Source organism: Physella acuta, unplaced genomic scaffold (genome assembly GCF_028476545.2).
Source record: "Physella acuta isolate Inbredline_101_S28 unplaced genomic scaffold, ASM2847654v3 ptg001919l, whole genome shotgun sequence".
NCBI classification, from domain to species: Eukaryota; Metazoa; Mollusca; class Gastropoda; family Physidae; genus Physella; species Physella acuta.
The window spans coordinates 110893-128909 of NW_026733424.1; the positions used below are offsets into that span (position 1 = coordinate 110893).

General features: G+C 39.7%; 1 protein-coding gene across 7 annotated transcripts in view; it reads right to left on the reverse strand.

The window, feature by feature from the left end:
• Positions 1-18017, reverse strand: part of LOC131931209 (uncharacterized) — a 32734-nt gene that overhangs the window by 14194 nt on the left and 523 nt on the right. For 3 of the 7 annotated variants that reach the window (XM_059287926.1, XM_059287925.1, XM_059287924.1), the window contains exon 2: positions 17852-18004. The gene's annotated coding sequence lies outside the window, so the exon portion shown is untranslated. Of the gene's footprint in view, positions 1-4296; positions 4554-9398; positions 9522-16359; positions 16402-17851; positions 18005-18017 lie in introns of those variants that run through there. The other 4 variants (XM_059287929.1, XM_059287930.1, XM_059287928.1 and 1 more) reach the window with 4 other exon arrangements.

Consider the following 18017-nt stretch of genomic DNA (forward strand, 5'->3'; position numbering starts at 1 on the left):
TTATCTCTTGGGTTATTTTTAGTTACGGTTTAAGATAATAGACAACGTAATGCTCTAGGTTATTTCTGCTAAAATTTTATCAGGAAGGAAGTGGCATGATCTAAACCAGTACGTTTCTTGGAACCGGTGTTTCTTCAGACTTTTTCCTGCGGAGAGGTGGGAGGGGGGTGGCACTTGAAACTTTCAGAGGGGGGGGGGGACGGACGGACACTGATAAAAGATATTTTCTATATAAATTCTATTTCGGTGGGGGGGGGGGGGGGGAGGGTAGACGTTCTTGGGGGAGGGGGGATTTTAAACAATGTAAATGGTTAGTGTACATTCTTCAAGTATGGAATTTTACAATATGTATTTTTTATTGGGTTTACTTTCTAAAAATGTTACTCTTGGATTGTTGTTTTTTCTCTCAACATACGGAAGTTTAAAAAAAAAATTAACGTGAAATGTCAACCTTTCTAACCCAGAAGAGCCAATTTTTAAAACAAACTCCTGTGTTTGTTTAGTGCAGGAAACACAGACACAGTTCGCCCAGTACCACGCCATCACCAGTTGTTACAAGACGCAGACATTTAAAAAAGAAGCAACATCTATCCCAAACCTTTTTATGTCGTACACGATTCACAAAAGGGACTGCGTTATTTTTGTCAGAAATCAAGATGTGGACGGCGGTCGGTGTGGGTCGGTTGGATAAAGCTCATGGTTGCTAAACCGATGGGCCCTGAGTTGGAATGGGGGGGGGGGGGGGAGAGGGAAGGACAGATGAGGTTCGATAGCCGGGGACAGAAACCCAATTAGGAGAGAAACCTCCTAAATCAAACAACTGCTATCTTGTAATTTGTTCTTGGTTGGACAAAGGCTGTGGAAGCCAATCAAGAACAGGCTGGAATTAACGGCCAGGGGCGTAGCGAGGGGGGGGGGGGCGGACCGCACCGGGTGACACCATTTAGGTGGGTGACACCAAGGCAAAAAATAGCAAAATATATAGAGAAAAACTTGAGGGGGGTGCAAATCGAAAGTTTGAGGGAGGGGGGTGCAAATCGAAAACTTGAGGGGGGGGGTGCAAATCGAAAATTTGAAAGTTTGTCCCCGGTAAGGGTCGCTACGCCTCTGGTGGCACTATTAAGTGCCGCACCGGGTGACACCCGACCTCGCTACGCCACTGCAACGGCCTATATAGTACATGTTATATACTTAATTTTGTTCTACAGTTAAGAACGAAGAAGAAGATGCGATCTATTAAAGTTGGTAAGATTTACTGTAAGTTACCGTCGTGACTGCTTATGTTGTTAAGTCATGTTCTCATTGGGGCCATAAATAGCCTCATGGTTAAAAGGAGGCGGGACTCACTTATATGACGAGGTTCTACGTGGGGGAAGGGGGAGAGTGGGTTCAAGAAATGTGAGGTAGCATTCGTTATATATTTTCTTCAGAATACAAAATAGGAGCAATTTTACTATTATAGTTATTATAGTTTTTAACTTGTGAGATAATTAAGAAAAAAAAAAGGGGGGGGGGAGAATAACTGGTATTTTGTGAGAAAGCGTGTAACATAATAGGTTCAACGGAAAAGTTAGACTACGACAGCGTGACGTCATTTATGAGCGACCGTACGTGACCGTACTAGATGCCATAAATCACTCGTCCAATATTTTGACCCGCAACAACACCCTAAAGCCTGTTGGGTGGTACAACTACACTGCCCCCCTCCCCATCTCCACACAAAAACTAGGCGTTTGTTTTACCATTTTATGATGCGCTAGCGACCAGTACTGTGACTATCTATAGGTGGTACAACTATGCGAACGAATGTTTAACCTTTCATGATGCACTAGCCAGTTACTGTGATGGCCCATACGTGGTATACCTACACTGCCCCTCTCCCTCCCCCCTTTACTGCCCCCCCCTCCCACCCCCCTTTTCACAAACTAGACTTATGTTTTAACATTTTATGATACACCAGCCACCACTACTGTGACTATCCGTGTCAGGAATGTTCCTCGCATGAAAACTCAGGCGTCAACACAGTCATTTGTCTAGCGCTTGTCAGCATTTTTTTCCACAATGTTTTCATAACTCAAGGTTTTCATAACTCAATGTAAAGTCTGATCAAAGAAGTCTAACATTGTGTCAGATGTATGTGTTATGTAAACTGTGTATGACACAGCAGGTAACGATGTGATATGACAGGCATGTATGTTCTCAATTATGAGCATTATGAACATACCAAGTTTACATTGACTATGCGGTTGAACAATAACATACAGCATAACTAATACGATTAAGTCCAGACGATAGTGTCATAATGCGGAGCGGTACGCACCGGGTGACACCAAATCGAAAATTGTAAAATTTACTGTTAAACATAATACAAAGGTAAGGGAGACAGGTGAAACTAACCGAAAATGCACACTTTTTAAGAGGGTGGGGTAGGGGAGGGGTGGGGTGACAACCCTAGTTTCCGCACCGGGTTAAACTCGACACAGCGACGCCACTGAGGTCAAATTATAAGACGGTGAAGTCTGCGGTCCATCTCGCACTTGATGATAGATCAGGGGTCGGCAACCTGCGGCTCGCGAGCCGCATGCGGCTCTTTTGATGTCAAGATGCGGCTCTCCAGCTCCTTGAACAAATACTAATAATCTTAATAAAAAATAAAATATTTGAAATAAAAAAAATGTTAATGGCTCTTTAAAACCAGGGAAATTTTGAAAATTGTAACTTTTGGCTCTTCCGCTTCAAAAGGTTGCCGACCCCTGTGATAGATAGATGGTATAATGCGTGTACATTGACACAATGCGTGTAAATTGATGATATAACGCGTGTAAATCTATGTGTATTGGTATGACGCCTACAAATTTGATACAATGCTTGTAAAATGACGATGTGACGCGTATAAACTGATAATAGAACGCGTGTAAACTGATAACATTATGCGTGTAAATTAATGACATAACGCGTGTAAATTGAAGATAACTAAGGCTATATGAACATGAGCTCAACGTCATTCGCCATAGTTAACATTCAGTTCTAAGAAATAGGATGTTATGAAATAAAATACTTTGAATTAAGCAATGCTTCCATGAAGAGAATAAACTTTTTAAAAAAAAATCACATCGGTGCATTGAATTCGCAATTGCATTTGTTTCACTCTAATGTTTTCTAGGACTTCTTGTTTATTGAACTTTTAAAAAGAAAAGTGTGTGCACAGAGAAAAGAAAACAAAAAAGGCGTGCCCAGTGGTATGCCCAAATTAGGGCATATGCCCCATAACTTGACATCATAGCCTGCTCTCAAAACAAACCTCAGTATCAATACCCTGAAGGGACATACCACGCAAACAGTTTAACTTACAAGCGAATGCCCATTAGAAGGGTAAAGTGTACATTATTGGGCTACACAACACAAGAATTCCCAGACCTATTCAAATTGTTTTCTTTTGAAATATGACACTCCAGTAATGTGTGTGTGGGGGGGGGGGGGGGGGGGGGGAGAAGAGGGGGCAGGTAACTCAACGTCTTGCTGAATGGCTAGTGTTAGCTTTTACAATAACTATTGTTATGAGTCATATTGGTGAACAGAACTCAAAGTTACGATCAACTAAAGACACACACAAACTGTACGTGTGAGACTATTGTGTAATGGCAGAGGTAGCCATAGGACAGCTCATAATGGGGAAATGTTGAAATATGTGCAGGTGTTGTGTGAGGTGTGTGTGGTCGAGTCACGTGATACAGGTGAGAGAGGGCTTAATAATATAGGCATTTCTATTGACAGCGTTAACAAACGGAATAATTGAGATGAAAATGTGCATGCCCTAATTAGGTTAAAACACGGGCTTTGTTTTTAAGCTCAATAATTACATGCGTAATATATAATAATACAATGGGATTGCAATTTTAATGAGCATTGAAGCTAAACGTGGCCATAGTTTCGTCCCGGAGAGCCAGTTACATAAAAACGTATGTTTTCTGGTTTATTTGTCACCATAACAGTAATTAACCGCAGACAAATATGAGCTGTTAGGTTACTAGTAGTAGACGGAATACCAATATAACGTGTAGGCCTAAATGTAAACGCTGCCTTTCCAAACACAAACCACAAGTCCTACTGTTATTTACTACAACTCTAACTTCAATTTCTGACCACAACACCGTACACGAAACCGAAACCTCATAAAACAAAATATAGCAAAACAACTTCACACGTTTTTTTTTTTTTCAGAAGTCTATTATCGGCCACTGATTAAAAAAAAAACTCTTATAGATCTAGATTCGGTTAAAATGTAAAAGATCTTACCGAAATGAAAACGCCGGTTCTACTAACCGTGGATGTCTTTCTTGTCCATGTTTGAACACAACAACAACAACACACTACACATTGGTTACTAACAGCACGCTGACCCCAAACCCAAGACCGATAACTCTCGCTGACAATTTTTTTGTAAACAAACACAGCCCCAGCCGAAGTCCTACCTCGCGCAGACAGACAACAAAAAAAAAACAACAAACAAAATAACCTTGCGCGTGAACTGGGCCAAAGTCTGCTGCCTGGGGGCGCCAGGTCGCAGTCACACAGCACACGATTGACTAATCAACGGACAAGACATGCTATCAATAATCAGAGAGACAGGTGAAAATTTACATTGACATTAAAATCAAACACCGGTCTGTTGTGGAAAACTAGGTCACGGTCGTTAAGATATAAACTACCCCTCCCCTCACCAAATAAACCTGGGTCAGTTTAGTTAGAGGAAGTCTGGTCACCTTGGTTACAATGGTCAGTTTGTTTGGGAAGTCCGTTTGATGAGAGATGCGCACACGTGGCTGAGAAAATAAAGTGTTGATGGTGAAGATGGAACAGCGACGCCATTCTTTTAACTTTTGAGAGCCCGGACGGGGGGAGGTAAACACGTAGGGATGACTTCAGCTCACGGAGTTGTCTCCCATTGTGTTGATCAAATCAGTTTTTATTTTTTAAACAGACCAATGGGGCCTAAGTCTCAGAACAGGAGATGACTTTTGATATAATTGCGGCTTTTAAAAGCATGAAAACCTAATTTTTTTAAAAAATAAATAATTGTGGCTTTTAAAATAATGAATGCATAACGTTCTTGAAATAAAGTAATGCTGTTTTTAAAATCATTGTTTTTTAAATGAATAAAAATGGCACACTACTTTAAAAAAAAACAACGAAAAAGGCTGTTAAAATGAATAACCTTGCTGTTTATCGTTTCAGTGCAAGGAAAAAAATTAAATTAAAAAAAAAAATTAGCTGCAAAAGTTCATAAACTGAATAATGTAAAAAATTATTTGCCAACACATGAACTAGAAACGCCAAGAAGTATTTGGCCTATAAAGACAAGAGTCAGCATATCTAAGAATTTATAAAATCTTAGTATTGCAGTTTCCGACTTCAAATCTAGCAAACCCACGACCACAAAAGCAAAACAGTGACAAGTACGACTTCAGCAAAAAAAAAAAAAAAGGAAAGTAGAAAACCTAAATCAAACACCGTGTTACGTCACATCCGGGTCCCTCATAAAATAAAACCCCCACGAAACCAGGATGCATCTTTAGAGAATTTGAACCCTAATCTTCTGGTCGTTTTTTGGCTTCACACCGGGACTTTGAACCAGTGGACTGTGTTTGTTGACTCACGAGCTAAGCGGCCATAGGTAAGGCCGTTAACACTTTCGTGTAAGACTAGGTCCACTTCCCTGAGGGGTGGGGCAGAGGGGAGGGGGAGAGGATGCAGACAAACATACTGAAAAAATGAAAAAGTTAAAAGCTAGCAAGCATAACCAAGGTCTTTGCCGCAAAAAGTGCACATATTTTTGTCTTCATGTGTACACATTTTGTATTCCAAAACAGGCCTTGAATTTCATTTTTAGTTATAGCTTTCCGCCTAGGAAGATGAGGCTCGTTAGCTTGGGACAGCAACCCATTTAAATGTAAAGTTCCTCTTCCAAACCTGACGTTCTATGAGGCAAGTAAAGTAGAGTTAATCTGTTTCTGTGACCTCGGCCTATGAAGGGATAGTGTGGTCAGCACTATGCCCAGCCGTCTTTACTTTCCCTAACGTGAGTTAGATATCCATCAGAGCGGGGTGGACTAGAAACCCATCTAGGAGAAAAAAAAAACTAGCAAAATAAAACAACTGATGCCTTGTAGATTAATCTTGGATGGACAAAGGCTATGGAAGCACATACCTAAAAGAGAAAAACAAAGCTAAAATCGAAGACAATGAAACATTAGGCACACAGAAAGCTGACATGGAATTATTTAGTATATTGGAGGAATTCCTATCCAATATTTTGCAAGTAAGAACGGAGAATAAGTAACCATCTGCGAACAAAATGTGGAAGTATCTAAAACGCTCTATATAAAAAAAAACAACAACACACACACACCAAGAAAGCAACAACAAAATGCACATCTAGGTATAAAATACGACGTGTACACCTCGTATAAAACCCTAAACCAGCGGTTACTACAGAGGATAATCCGTGTTTTAAACCAGCTTAAACCTTCAGCATAGAGAAACCCAATCCAAACCACTGCAGCCCCCACCCTACTGCTATAAATAGAGCCGATGTGAAAACTCCAGGCGACGCAACAACATTAGGGGTGGGGGTGGGTGAAATTTGTCAACAGCCTAATGCTATATGGTAATAGGATACAACGTGCAAAGTAAAAAAAAAAACACAGTAAAGCGGGGATTGAATTCATAAACAGACGTGTTTACGTTTATGAAAATATAGAGATGGGAATCAATAAACAAAATAACAGTAATTTAACAGGGATCCTAGAAAATATAGACATTTTCAGGCAAGGGTCTCAGGTAGACATAACACAGACATGCTCAGACAAGGAAAGGGGGTGGGGGTGGGGAGAATAAAGTAAACACATATTCTCAGACCTGGGGAGAATCAATTAGACAAAACTACAGGTATTGGACACCACTGCAAATTCAATTATCTCAAGCAGCAGAAATGCTCTAAGGCAGGGGTCTCCAAACTTTTCAGTCCGAGGGCCGCATTAAGTATCGAATTTCAGTTCGGGGGCCAGTTTCTTCCAGGCATGTCTTTATTTTTCGGGGCAAAGGCCCTCAGCCATCAACAACAAACGGACAACAAACGTTTTTTTCCATGGACAAAAAGATATCCGCGGGCCGGATAAGAGGACCTCGCGGGCCGTAGTTTGGAGACCCCTGCTCTAAGGGTATCAAACATACACAAGTGACGGTCTAAATTCTAAATCCCAGGAGATTAAACATGCTGAACACGCTGCCTATGTTATTAATTGAGCAAGGTAATGTATGGGTCAAGGCATGCCGGGTAAACAGAATGAATGTATGCGTGGACCCAAAGACCAGACACACTTTAGAGATCAGAATACACTAGGAGAGTGGGGGAGGTTCGGTTGTCACACATATGGGTGTGGACTCAGGGTAGAGATTCTGTTACCTTGTAATTCAGATCACGTTGCGTACCTTAAGCCTTTAAAAAATGTTAAGACTTATGACGTCACGTCTCGACCTTTACGCACTGACTCGCTTTTGTCTTGGAGTTTTGCAAATCACAAAGATTAATGTCAGTAACTTGACAATATTTGTGGGGTGTATCGTTAACAATCCACGCGGAGGCTTGGATTAAGTATTACATTTTTTTTTAAGTTATTTTTTTTTTGTTGTTGCTATTTTTAAAAAACTTCGTTAAACTACAGGGGGCTGTGAACTGTAAACAAGACCGCGTGAAACGGACAACAATGTTTAGAAGAAATAGTAAAGTAAATATTTGTATCTATTGTCTCCAAGTCTATTGGGGATTCAAAGCTAAAAAAAACATGACGCGTATATAATGAAAAGTCTATCCTTTAACAAAACAAAATACACACTTTGTGTACATGTACAATACAAAGGAAGGAATGAGGGTGGTTTATTATCATGTTATATTTTGTTATACGGGGCGGTACAGAGAAATACATTGACAAGGCGGGCTTACACGTTCTTTATTTGAAACAACAGACGACTTTTCAGTGGTTTCTAATCAAGATGTAGCAAGCTATTTGTAAAATGACGCGAAGCTCATAATTGATATTTAAGTCACTTTAGCTTGAGGATGCGTGACTAAGAAATGTATATAAAGAGGGTGTGGTATAAAGAAATTGTAGACCTATACAAACTTTATGGGGTAGAGGGTTCGTCTAAAGATATGTTGGGCCTCTATAATGTTTTATGGAGTAGAGGATGGGTTAAAATAGGTATTTCTACGTTGACAACTGTTCAGTTTATCACCATACGACTAAACACATCATCAACCGAGACCACGCCTAAGCTATCCTTATATCCCCCCCCCCTCCCCCAATTCAACAGATCCGTCTTTAGAGGTAAACTATACTAGAATTACAGAAACATCAGCCGTGACTAGTTTAAATTATTTCACAATTCCGTTTAACCGTCTCTAGATTCACTTCCGTGTACCAACCCAAGCCTCAACCAAACACCAACCTTCCATTTTCCTATATTCACCCCCCCCCCCCCCAACAATTCCTACAGTCGCTGCGATGAAAAGATGTATAAACAAGTTAATAAAATTTCTACAGCACATTTTAGGTCGACCATAAAAGATCATTCAATCGACACGAAAGGTTCCTGTATATGGGTTGTGTATAGCCATTATGTACGGTCGTTATGTGTATGTGTATAGAAATTGCGTGTGTTGCGTGTGTTGCGTGTGAAAGCATGATGTGCGCAGATTATATGTGCAACGTGTAATAACGTAACACGATATTTCGCAAATACAGTATATCAGTGATCGCCCATGTTAGAGTACCAAGTAAATATTGCTTATTCAAACATCTATAAACGTTTAGGGTTGTTTTTGATTTCTTTATTAAGAGGGTTGGGGGGGGGGGGGTCGATTAGGTATGATAAAAATTATTAAGTATTCTTTACATGAGATGTAAGGGTTAGGCTTGGCACCGTTTTAAGGACATTCTTACAGATTGTAAACATACATGAATTAGGGTTAGTTTAGAGTTGAAAGGTATTGTTACAAACACTGTCATTATTTGACGTTCGTCGCGTGACTTTGATAAGTAAGCAATACTTAGGTCGCTCTTTAAACGATTATAACAGCTAACATTTCGGGGATATACAAAGCGAAAAAAAAATTACACAAAAACGTCAGGTTTTTCTAAAAACCTACACCTCTCTACCGGGTTTTAAGAGAAACCTACACTTCCAACCAGGTTGTAATAGAAACCTACACATCTCTACCAGTTTGTTATAGAAGGCTACACATTTTTACCTACACATACCAACCAGGTTGTTATACAAGGCTACGCATCTCAACCAGGATGATGTTACACTGATATACAACCAATAAAAATACCTACCTTTTTTACAGGATGCTAACTCAACCTGACAAAATCCACCTTAATAAAAATTGTCACCTTATATTTTAATCCATTTGTTGCGACAAAAACCGACCAGGCATTTCAACACAGGCCACATAGTCGAGATCGGTGGTTAAAAATAAAACGAGATTTTAAATTGAAATGGATCATCTCAGGTCGATAAAGGTTTTAGATAAGAGACAAATGAGGAAGTGGAAGGGCAGTTGTTCATAGATAATGTGCTGCATTAAGTGCAGGCATGCAGCTAGAGATAGATGATTGGTTAAAAGCCAAAATGTTAAATAGGTTACAGCTAGTGATAGGTGATTGGTTAAAGCCTTACAGGTAAACATAGGTAACTTGTTATAGTCATGCAGCTATAGAAAGATCATTGGTTAAAGCCATACAGCTGTGTAGGTCATGGGTTAAAGCCTTACAGCTATATAGGTCATTGGTTTAAGTCATACAGCTAAATAGGTCACTGGTTAAACTTTTTAAAGCCATACAACTAGACATAGGTCATTGGTGTCATACAGCTATATAGGTCACTGGTTAAAGCCATACTGCTAGACATATGTCATTGGTTAAAGTCACACAGCTAGACAAAAGGTCACTGATTAAAGTTTTTTAAAGCTATACAGTATACAGCTATTAATACGCCACCTGTTGAAGCCATATAGCTATAAAAGTTAATGTATAACAGCCATGCAGCCTTAGATAAATAACTTCTTAAGAGAAACTCCTCTCACTGGCATATACATGAGATTTAAACGAGCTGACAATTAACTGATGATTTAACGTAAAATATTCATTAGTTAAATTACTTCTTAATAGTAGCAAGTGTTGACAAGAAAATACACATTAATAAAACAATTAAATTTAAGCTGCTAATAGATTTAATATAGCCACCTATCACTATAACTATTTAAAAAGTATTGGCAAAAAAGTGTCTCCCATTCCCGTTATAATATACTAGGCGACCCAGTTTCCAGTTCGGAAACGATCTATCGGTTGCACTGCTTAATACAAACCAATATCCCATAATGCCCGCCCCATCCTTTATGGTCTTTTAACCCCAAATGAATCCCTGTTCTTAGATTTTTATAGAGCACATTTATGAATAATGAGGACACACTAGTGTATTGCCTGGGGTGGTTTTAATAGAACAAAAATTACAAATAAAAACAACAGGTTGTCATTGAAAATAGATAATCCACAGTTATTTCGACAAGGTATCAACAAATTTGATCTGAACATAGATAACAATGTTTCAACTACCAACCCTCAAAAGCTCCGCCCTACCCTCCAGCAATGACTTACCACCAATAGCTCGAACCTTACACCAGCAACCTTAACTTTCCACCAACAGCTCAGACCCACCCTCAACAGCCTGACCTACCACCAACAGCATTGACCAATCACCAACAGTATTAACCAACCACAACAGCTTTGACCAACCACAACAGCATTGACCAACCACAACAGCATTGACCAACCACAACAGCATTGACCAACCACAACAGCATTGACCAACCACAACAGCACTGACCAACAGCATTGACCAACCACAAGTGCATTGACCAACCACCAACAGCACTGACCAACAGCATTGACCAACCACAACAGCATTGACCAACCACCAAAAACATCGACCAACCACCAAAAACATTGACCAACCACCAACAGCATTGACCAACCACAACAGCATTGACCAACCAGAACAGCACTGACCAACCACCAAAAACATTGACCAACAGCATTGAACTGCCACCAACAGCATTGAACTGCCACCAACAGCATTGACCTACCACCAACAGCATTGACCTACCACCAACAGCCCTGACCTACAACCAATAGCACTGACCAACCACCAACAGCATTGACCAACCACCAACAGCAATGACCTAACACCAACAGCCCAGATCCACCCTCAACAGTCTGACCAATCACCAACAGCATTGACCAACCACCAACAGCATTGACCAACTACCAACAGCATTGACCAACCACCAACAGCAATGACCTAACACCAACAGCCCAGACCCACCCTCAACAGCCTGACCAATCACCAACAGCATTGACCTAATACCAACAGCATTGACTTACCACCAATAGCCCGGACCTAACACCAGCAACCTTAACTTACCACCAAAAGCCCAGATCCACCCTCAACAACCCTGATCCACCCACAGCTCCGACCTTCTACTAACAACCTTGACCTACAAGAGACGCCTACTGTAAAACAACCAGAACCAGTTACTAGACACAACTTACTGTATACACCAAGACCCAGTGTCAGACAAATGTTACCGGATCTTTATTAGATCTACAACAAATTGAACTGAGGTTATTGGCCTTGGTTAATCATCACGTGGTTTCAGCGGCAATGACGTCATTGCTACCGCACCTTACTCTCAAAACTGTCCTAGATTTGCTTCTAATTTCAAAGGCTTGAGAAAGAAAATAAATCCTATAAAAAATATTACGTATACATAGGAGTCTATGTGGCCAATGAAGCATGGAGGGTTGAGTCAGTGCGTGACTCCCATGACGCCCAGACACGAACACACCGCCTGTCAGAAAAACTTCAAAGCTCTGGCCCGAACGTCTTGCGACTTCAAATTACAAAATCTCCGCGTTGAAAAGGTTCAGTGAAATGTAACGGACATGCTTGAATACACCCTGTGCTGTTTTTTTTTGTTTCTATACGGCCTTTCAAGCTAGTTTTAATTCGTATTTCTTAGCTTAAGGGGTTGTTCATTTTTGTTGCATTAAAATAACTTCAACTAACTAGCTGAGAGTTTTAAAATGATATAATCAACTGCTTTGTCGATTCATTTATGTTTAAGGTCTTTACGTTATTAATTAACTAATGAATTGAGTTCGTGTGGCATGATAGGTTATATATCTGCTGATTCATTTATGTTGGACCTGACAGTCAATTGCGCAGGTGAAGAAGAGTTATTGGTACTTTGGGGGTTGGGAATCAGAGTTTCTTCCAGGGATCTCTTCGGGGGGGGGGGGGGGGGGGCTTAGCCCCCCCCCCCCCCCCCGAAATTTTTTTTACCCCCCCCCCCCGAACGAAATGAAATTTATATAATTTATATAGAAAATATATACTTTTAACAGTGTCCGCCCGCCCACCCCCCCCCCCCCCCCCCCCCGAAAATTTCAAGTGTCCCTCCGGAGAAAAAAGTCTGGAAGAAACACTGTTGGGAATGTGATACACCGGAATCCGATATTCCCACAGTAATGGACTATTTGTAAAAAGAGGGTAATCAATGTACTGGTGGTAAAATAGGTACTAATATCTCTTGCTAATTTCAAAATAACCCTATCCCTAACTCTAACATAGCCTTATCTTTTATTTTTTACCCTAAAATTAACCTAATATTACAAAACTGTCAACAACTTAACACATTAACAGAGTCGATTGTCGGATGTCAAAAGCACAATTACCGCGACAAGTTAAACATTTGGCGAAAGAAAGTGTATTTAAAAAAATAAATAAAAACTTTTAAATTAATATTCGAATTAGCCCGTCAAACGAGTTTCACTATCATAACTGACACGCGAATTCGTGAAAACGAGGCTACGAAAAGGTAAGGTTATGAAGACGCGCGAAAAAACAGTTGCCCTGCATAACTTACCTAACGCATTAGCATATTGGTAATATAGATTGGACACAGGGATTAACGGTTGAAGAGACAGGTGAAGATCCCCGGCCTCGATAGCTCAATCATGGATTATGTAAACTTTAATTACTTCCCGCGATTGATTTTTTTTTTCTCAAGTGAATTAAATCCAATTGGTTTTCTAAGACCAAGTGCGTAGTGTAATCTAGAGGCGTAGTGACATGGGGGGGGGGGTACATTTGTCCCGGGCGCCGACCCAAGGGGCGCCAAAATAAGCTCATTTAGCTGCTATTTTGAATTATAAATATAAAAAAAAATATAGGGGGGGGGGGGGGGGAAAGCCAAATTGAAAGTTTGTCCCCGGGCGCCTCTGGTGTAATCTCATATTTTCTACACACCCAAGTTGACAAGTACGCGATGTTTACTCGGCTGAATAAGTCTACGCCCCGAGCCAAATTCAACGGCATGATCGCTTCTTTATTAAAGACTTAGATCTCAACGACGTGAAACTATTAGAAATTCGTAGGCATGCGGGCGTGTTAATTGGCATACCAACCCAAACATAGGTGATTAATGCGCAGACATGCCTGCGCAGGAGACAAGGGCTATTGAAAGGTTATTAACTGACCATCTGGCAAGTCGGTCAACAGTTATGGCCCACTTCAATAACTATTGCCAGATTTTGTTTGAATAATCAATTAACGTACTACAGGTGCAAGCAGTATTAAACTAGATAGGGTAGATTTCTTGATGTTTATGTACATATTTACGTCAACATTACATGATATGCTAATTAAAAAAAATTAGGCAGTGGTGTAAGTACTGGCAGTAGAATATTTGACATAACTAGCAACACACGTAGAACGTGCATTCATTGGTGATAATTTCAGCCACAATAACAACAATTAGCCCTAAGCTCTAGATATCTAGATTTAGATAAACGAAAATGCCAAAGATTAGCGGGGATATTATTCGCGATTTGAAATAATCTCTTCCCTCCCCCTCCCTCATTTATAGACCAAAACAATGTCTCCCCCCACTCTGTTTTTTTTAGATTAATGCCAACATTATTAACTCCCCCCCCCCATTTTTAGAGTAAAGCTTACAATATTAACACCGCCCTCTCCCCCATTCTTAGATTAAGATAACAATGTTAACACCGCCCCCTCCCCCATTCTTATATTAAAGATAATGTTAACCCCACCTCCCTCCCCATTTTTAGAGAAAAGCTAACAATGTTACCACTCCTCTACATATATAAACAAACGCAAACAATCTGTCAAACGGTAACAGCCTGTCTATCAGGGTACCACCTCATTTGGCACTAATTGATTTATGTCCAACGTTCAAATCACAATCACATACAGACAGGGTCTGTAGTGTCGGATTTAGGGAATTATTTTACTCAGCTTTATCGATAAAACACGGAACTAAAATAAACGGGAAGTATAGAGTAGACGAAGTCTGTGTAAAGTTTAGAATAGCTGCAGATATAATTCCTTCATTGGTCACATTTTGAGAATATGCGATCTCTATAGATCGTTATAATAGGAGCTACATAAAAAAAAGTAAAGTTGCCTTTCAAACCTAAATGTCTACGGGGCAAGTGTAGTCAGCACTATGCCCAGCCGCCTAACATGAGTTAGGTACCCATCAGAGCTGGGTGGACTCAGGGACGGTCTACTGACTTAAACCCGGATTCGAACTCGAGGCTTACAGGTGAGCAGTACAGCTCTCTACAGCTAGACCACTCCGTCCCATTTGAGCTAAATATATACAGAATATTTTGTTATTTGTAGATGTTCAAGATGTAAGAATCACCAAAATACAAAACTTGATGTACAGGGAGAGACCAGGTACGGGAATCTTTTGTGACCTTTTAAACTTGTAACTTGAGACCTTTACTTAAGAGAGCGGAGAGAAGGGAAAGGTAGTGACACGGAGGGGAGGGCACCTGTGTGGGAGGGGTGGGCACCTATGGAGGGGGGTGGGCACCTGTGTGATCAAAGAGTCTTGAACCAACACCTAGCCAGTGTAAACACAGGAGGTAACACTTCAAACGTTGCTTAAATCAACCCCGACTGTACCCAGAGTCACGGCAGTAATAAAATGTCGACCGCAAAAACAAATTTGGTAACGAAACATTCAACTTGAAAGAAAAAAAAATCTTCAAATAAAATAACAAACACTTAGGCAAACTGTTAAACACTTAGGTAAATAAACAATTCTTTGTTTTCTCAAACAAGTCAAAATGAATTCTGAGAAAATAAAATCCCATAATTTATGTATCGCTATAATACAAGCAGTAATGTAGGGCTAGGGAACACTACAGTATGTGGACACCTGACGTCCATGAGACGACACACTAGTGGTCTGCAGGTGGACACACCTGTATGGAGGTAACTGACCAGCGCGAGCACTACCAGTGATCCACATGTGGACACACGTTGATAACCGGTTCTTTCCTAGTAGGCTATCCACGGCTAGAGACATACTTAATGTCGAGTGCAGACAGTAGTGAGCACACAGAATAACACCAACATCATCACTTGTGGTCCATACCACATCAACTCACTTGGGTAACAAAACATGTTACGATAGTTGCATAACAGTCAATACAGTTCTAGTGTAGACTAAATGGTTTGGTGCGTGCCACATCCACTCACTTGTTTCGCTAAACATGTTTCACTGTAGACTAGATGGTTAATAGCGCAGATGAATCAAAGTTTTTTGTTTTCAGACGTCATATGGATGGAGGGATTGTTGGCAAGGGGGGGGGGGATCAGCTAACTTAACCTAGCCTATGAATACATGGTTAACAAGCTCTTGTCGACAGCCATGTTCTACGAGACACGACCGGCTAACTTAGCCTAACCTATGATGGGATTGTGGCATGTGTCTGAGCCTTTCCAGGTACTCGACATGGGATCCGAACTCATTACTTTTGGGTTAGTATTCATGAGCAGCACCACAAGACCAAGCGCCCCCTACAACAATACCCAGATCTGTCTCAAATCTTCTACTACACACTAGTGTTTTCACACAAGTGACTCTAGCGGCTTGTTCAGAAATAAACCATTAACAAGACTACACCTCGATGTGAACTGTTTTCATTATACAATATCAAAATATCTCAAGGCAAAACGGACCCCATTGTGAACATTAACACACTGAACACCCTATTTTAAAATATTAACTACACTGTAGCCCTGCCTACATTCCATTCTAAAATAAAAATTTAAAAAATCCGTCACCGTAAAGAGCATCCCGAACCCCGAACAATGCGTCACCCCATCCCATTGTTCACGACGTAGTAAACGATTTACCCCATTTCGTCACGGTGACACGCCCACTTTCTGACAAGCCGGAATTTTCGTTTCCGTTTTTTAGTCAGTCGCGCCCATAGGTAGTCTAACATAGGCTACACCTGTTCTGTAAAGTGTGACATATGTCATGTGTTGAATGACAAATGTCATTGGACTTAGACTAAATTGTATGGCGACAGTGAACAATGACAAACATTTAAAAAAAACTAAATTCATTGTCAATACGTTAAGTAATAAACAAATCAAAGATAGCACTGTTGGATAGACGTACCCACAAATTGAAATACAAATAGGCTAGGGTTCCATTACAGTTATGATTACCGATGACCCTAGTAGCACATATACTATGTTAATTATTAAAGTATTGCTAACATAAACATAAAACTAGTTGGTCTATAAGACTACAGGATAGACAATCAAGACACGTGAATGATATCATGTGGTTGTCTACCCATCGTCTTGTATCAAGCGGCTCTTGTCATCTTGTACAAGATTATTTTTTCTTCAAGTCTGACTTTTTAACATTACACTACACTACACGTCAAGTGAACTGTCCCAGTGGTTCTAAAACTATCATCGGAACACACTTTTTTTTTAAAGACCATATTTTTTTGTTATTCGTAATAACAATGAATACTGTTATCTGAAAAAACAAGGTACTTTTATAAAACTATTGATTTATTTTTTACATAAGCATGTCTGAAATACAAGGCATACATACAAGGAAACATTTTTTTTTTGAGATCCCCTGGTGTTTTAAAAGATAAAAAGACCACTCCAAGACAGATAATGTTTTAATGATTAATAACGATAAGTGGTACACAGCACTATCAGTACATCAATCTTTAATACAACCGTGGGTTGGGTTGGGTTTTTGTGCATGTTATACAGGCTTATATCCAGGTTTTAGATCCTATCCTAATAAAGTATGACTTCATTTTGATAGGCTTAAAAAAAATCCCTACACAAAGCACCTCGGAAAAGTGACGTTTTTTTTTTCAAAATAACTGGACTAGAGTCTATTCAAGTTAAATTTCAGTCAGAAAATATAGTAATTGATCGTAGATCTAGAATCCAAGCCATGTAGTTACTAGATCTAGACCTATTCTAGATCTATACAATATAATCAATATTGATATTTATTTCCAACTTATTAGGACTATGATACCCATTGTCATTAGGGGCCTAGATTTACCTACTTAATAAAATTGATATAGACTCTAGATCTAGATCTAATTAAATATAGGGCTACCTTTTAATATCAAAGCTACGAGATGAAATATTATGTTCAATACACTCTAAATAAGATCTATGGGTGTACCCTAAGAGAATTTTTTAAGTTAAAATAATAAATCAACATTTTGCAACACAGAATATGATGTCATTTCTGTCATTGTACTAATTGTAATTAAGATGCACCTAGATCTAGATTCTAGAACTAGATTAGAATCTAGATCTAGATCTAGGTATTTTAATATTTTTATTGACTTACCTAAATCTGTCCTGTAGGTAGATCTAAGTATGAAGTACACTATTCAAAATTGTAGTCCGATTTCAGATTTTGAATTAGATCTATATATTTAGGTCCCGGGTAACTTCAGAAAATTAAGCAAATGAAATTTATGTCAATTTAATCGTAGTCACACTGTTTACATAAA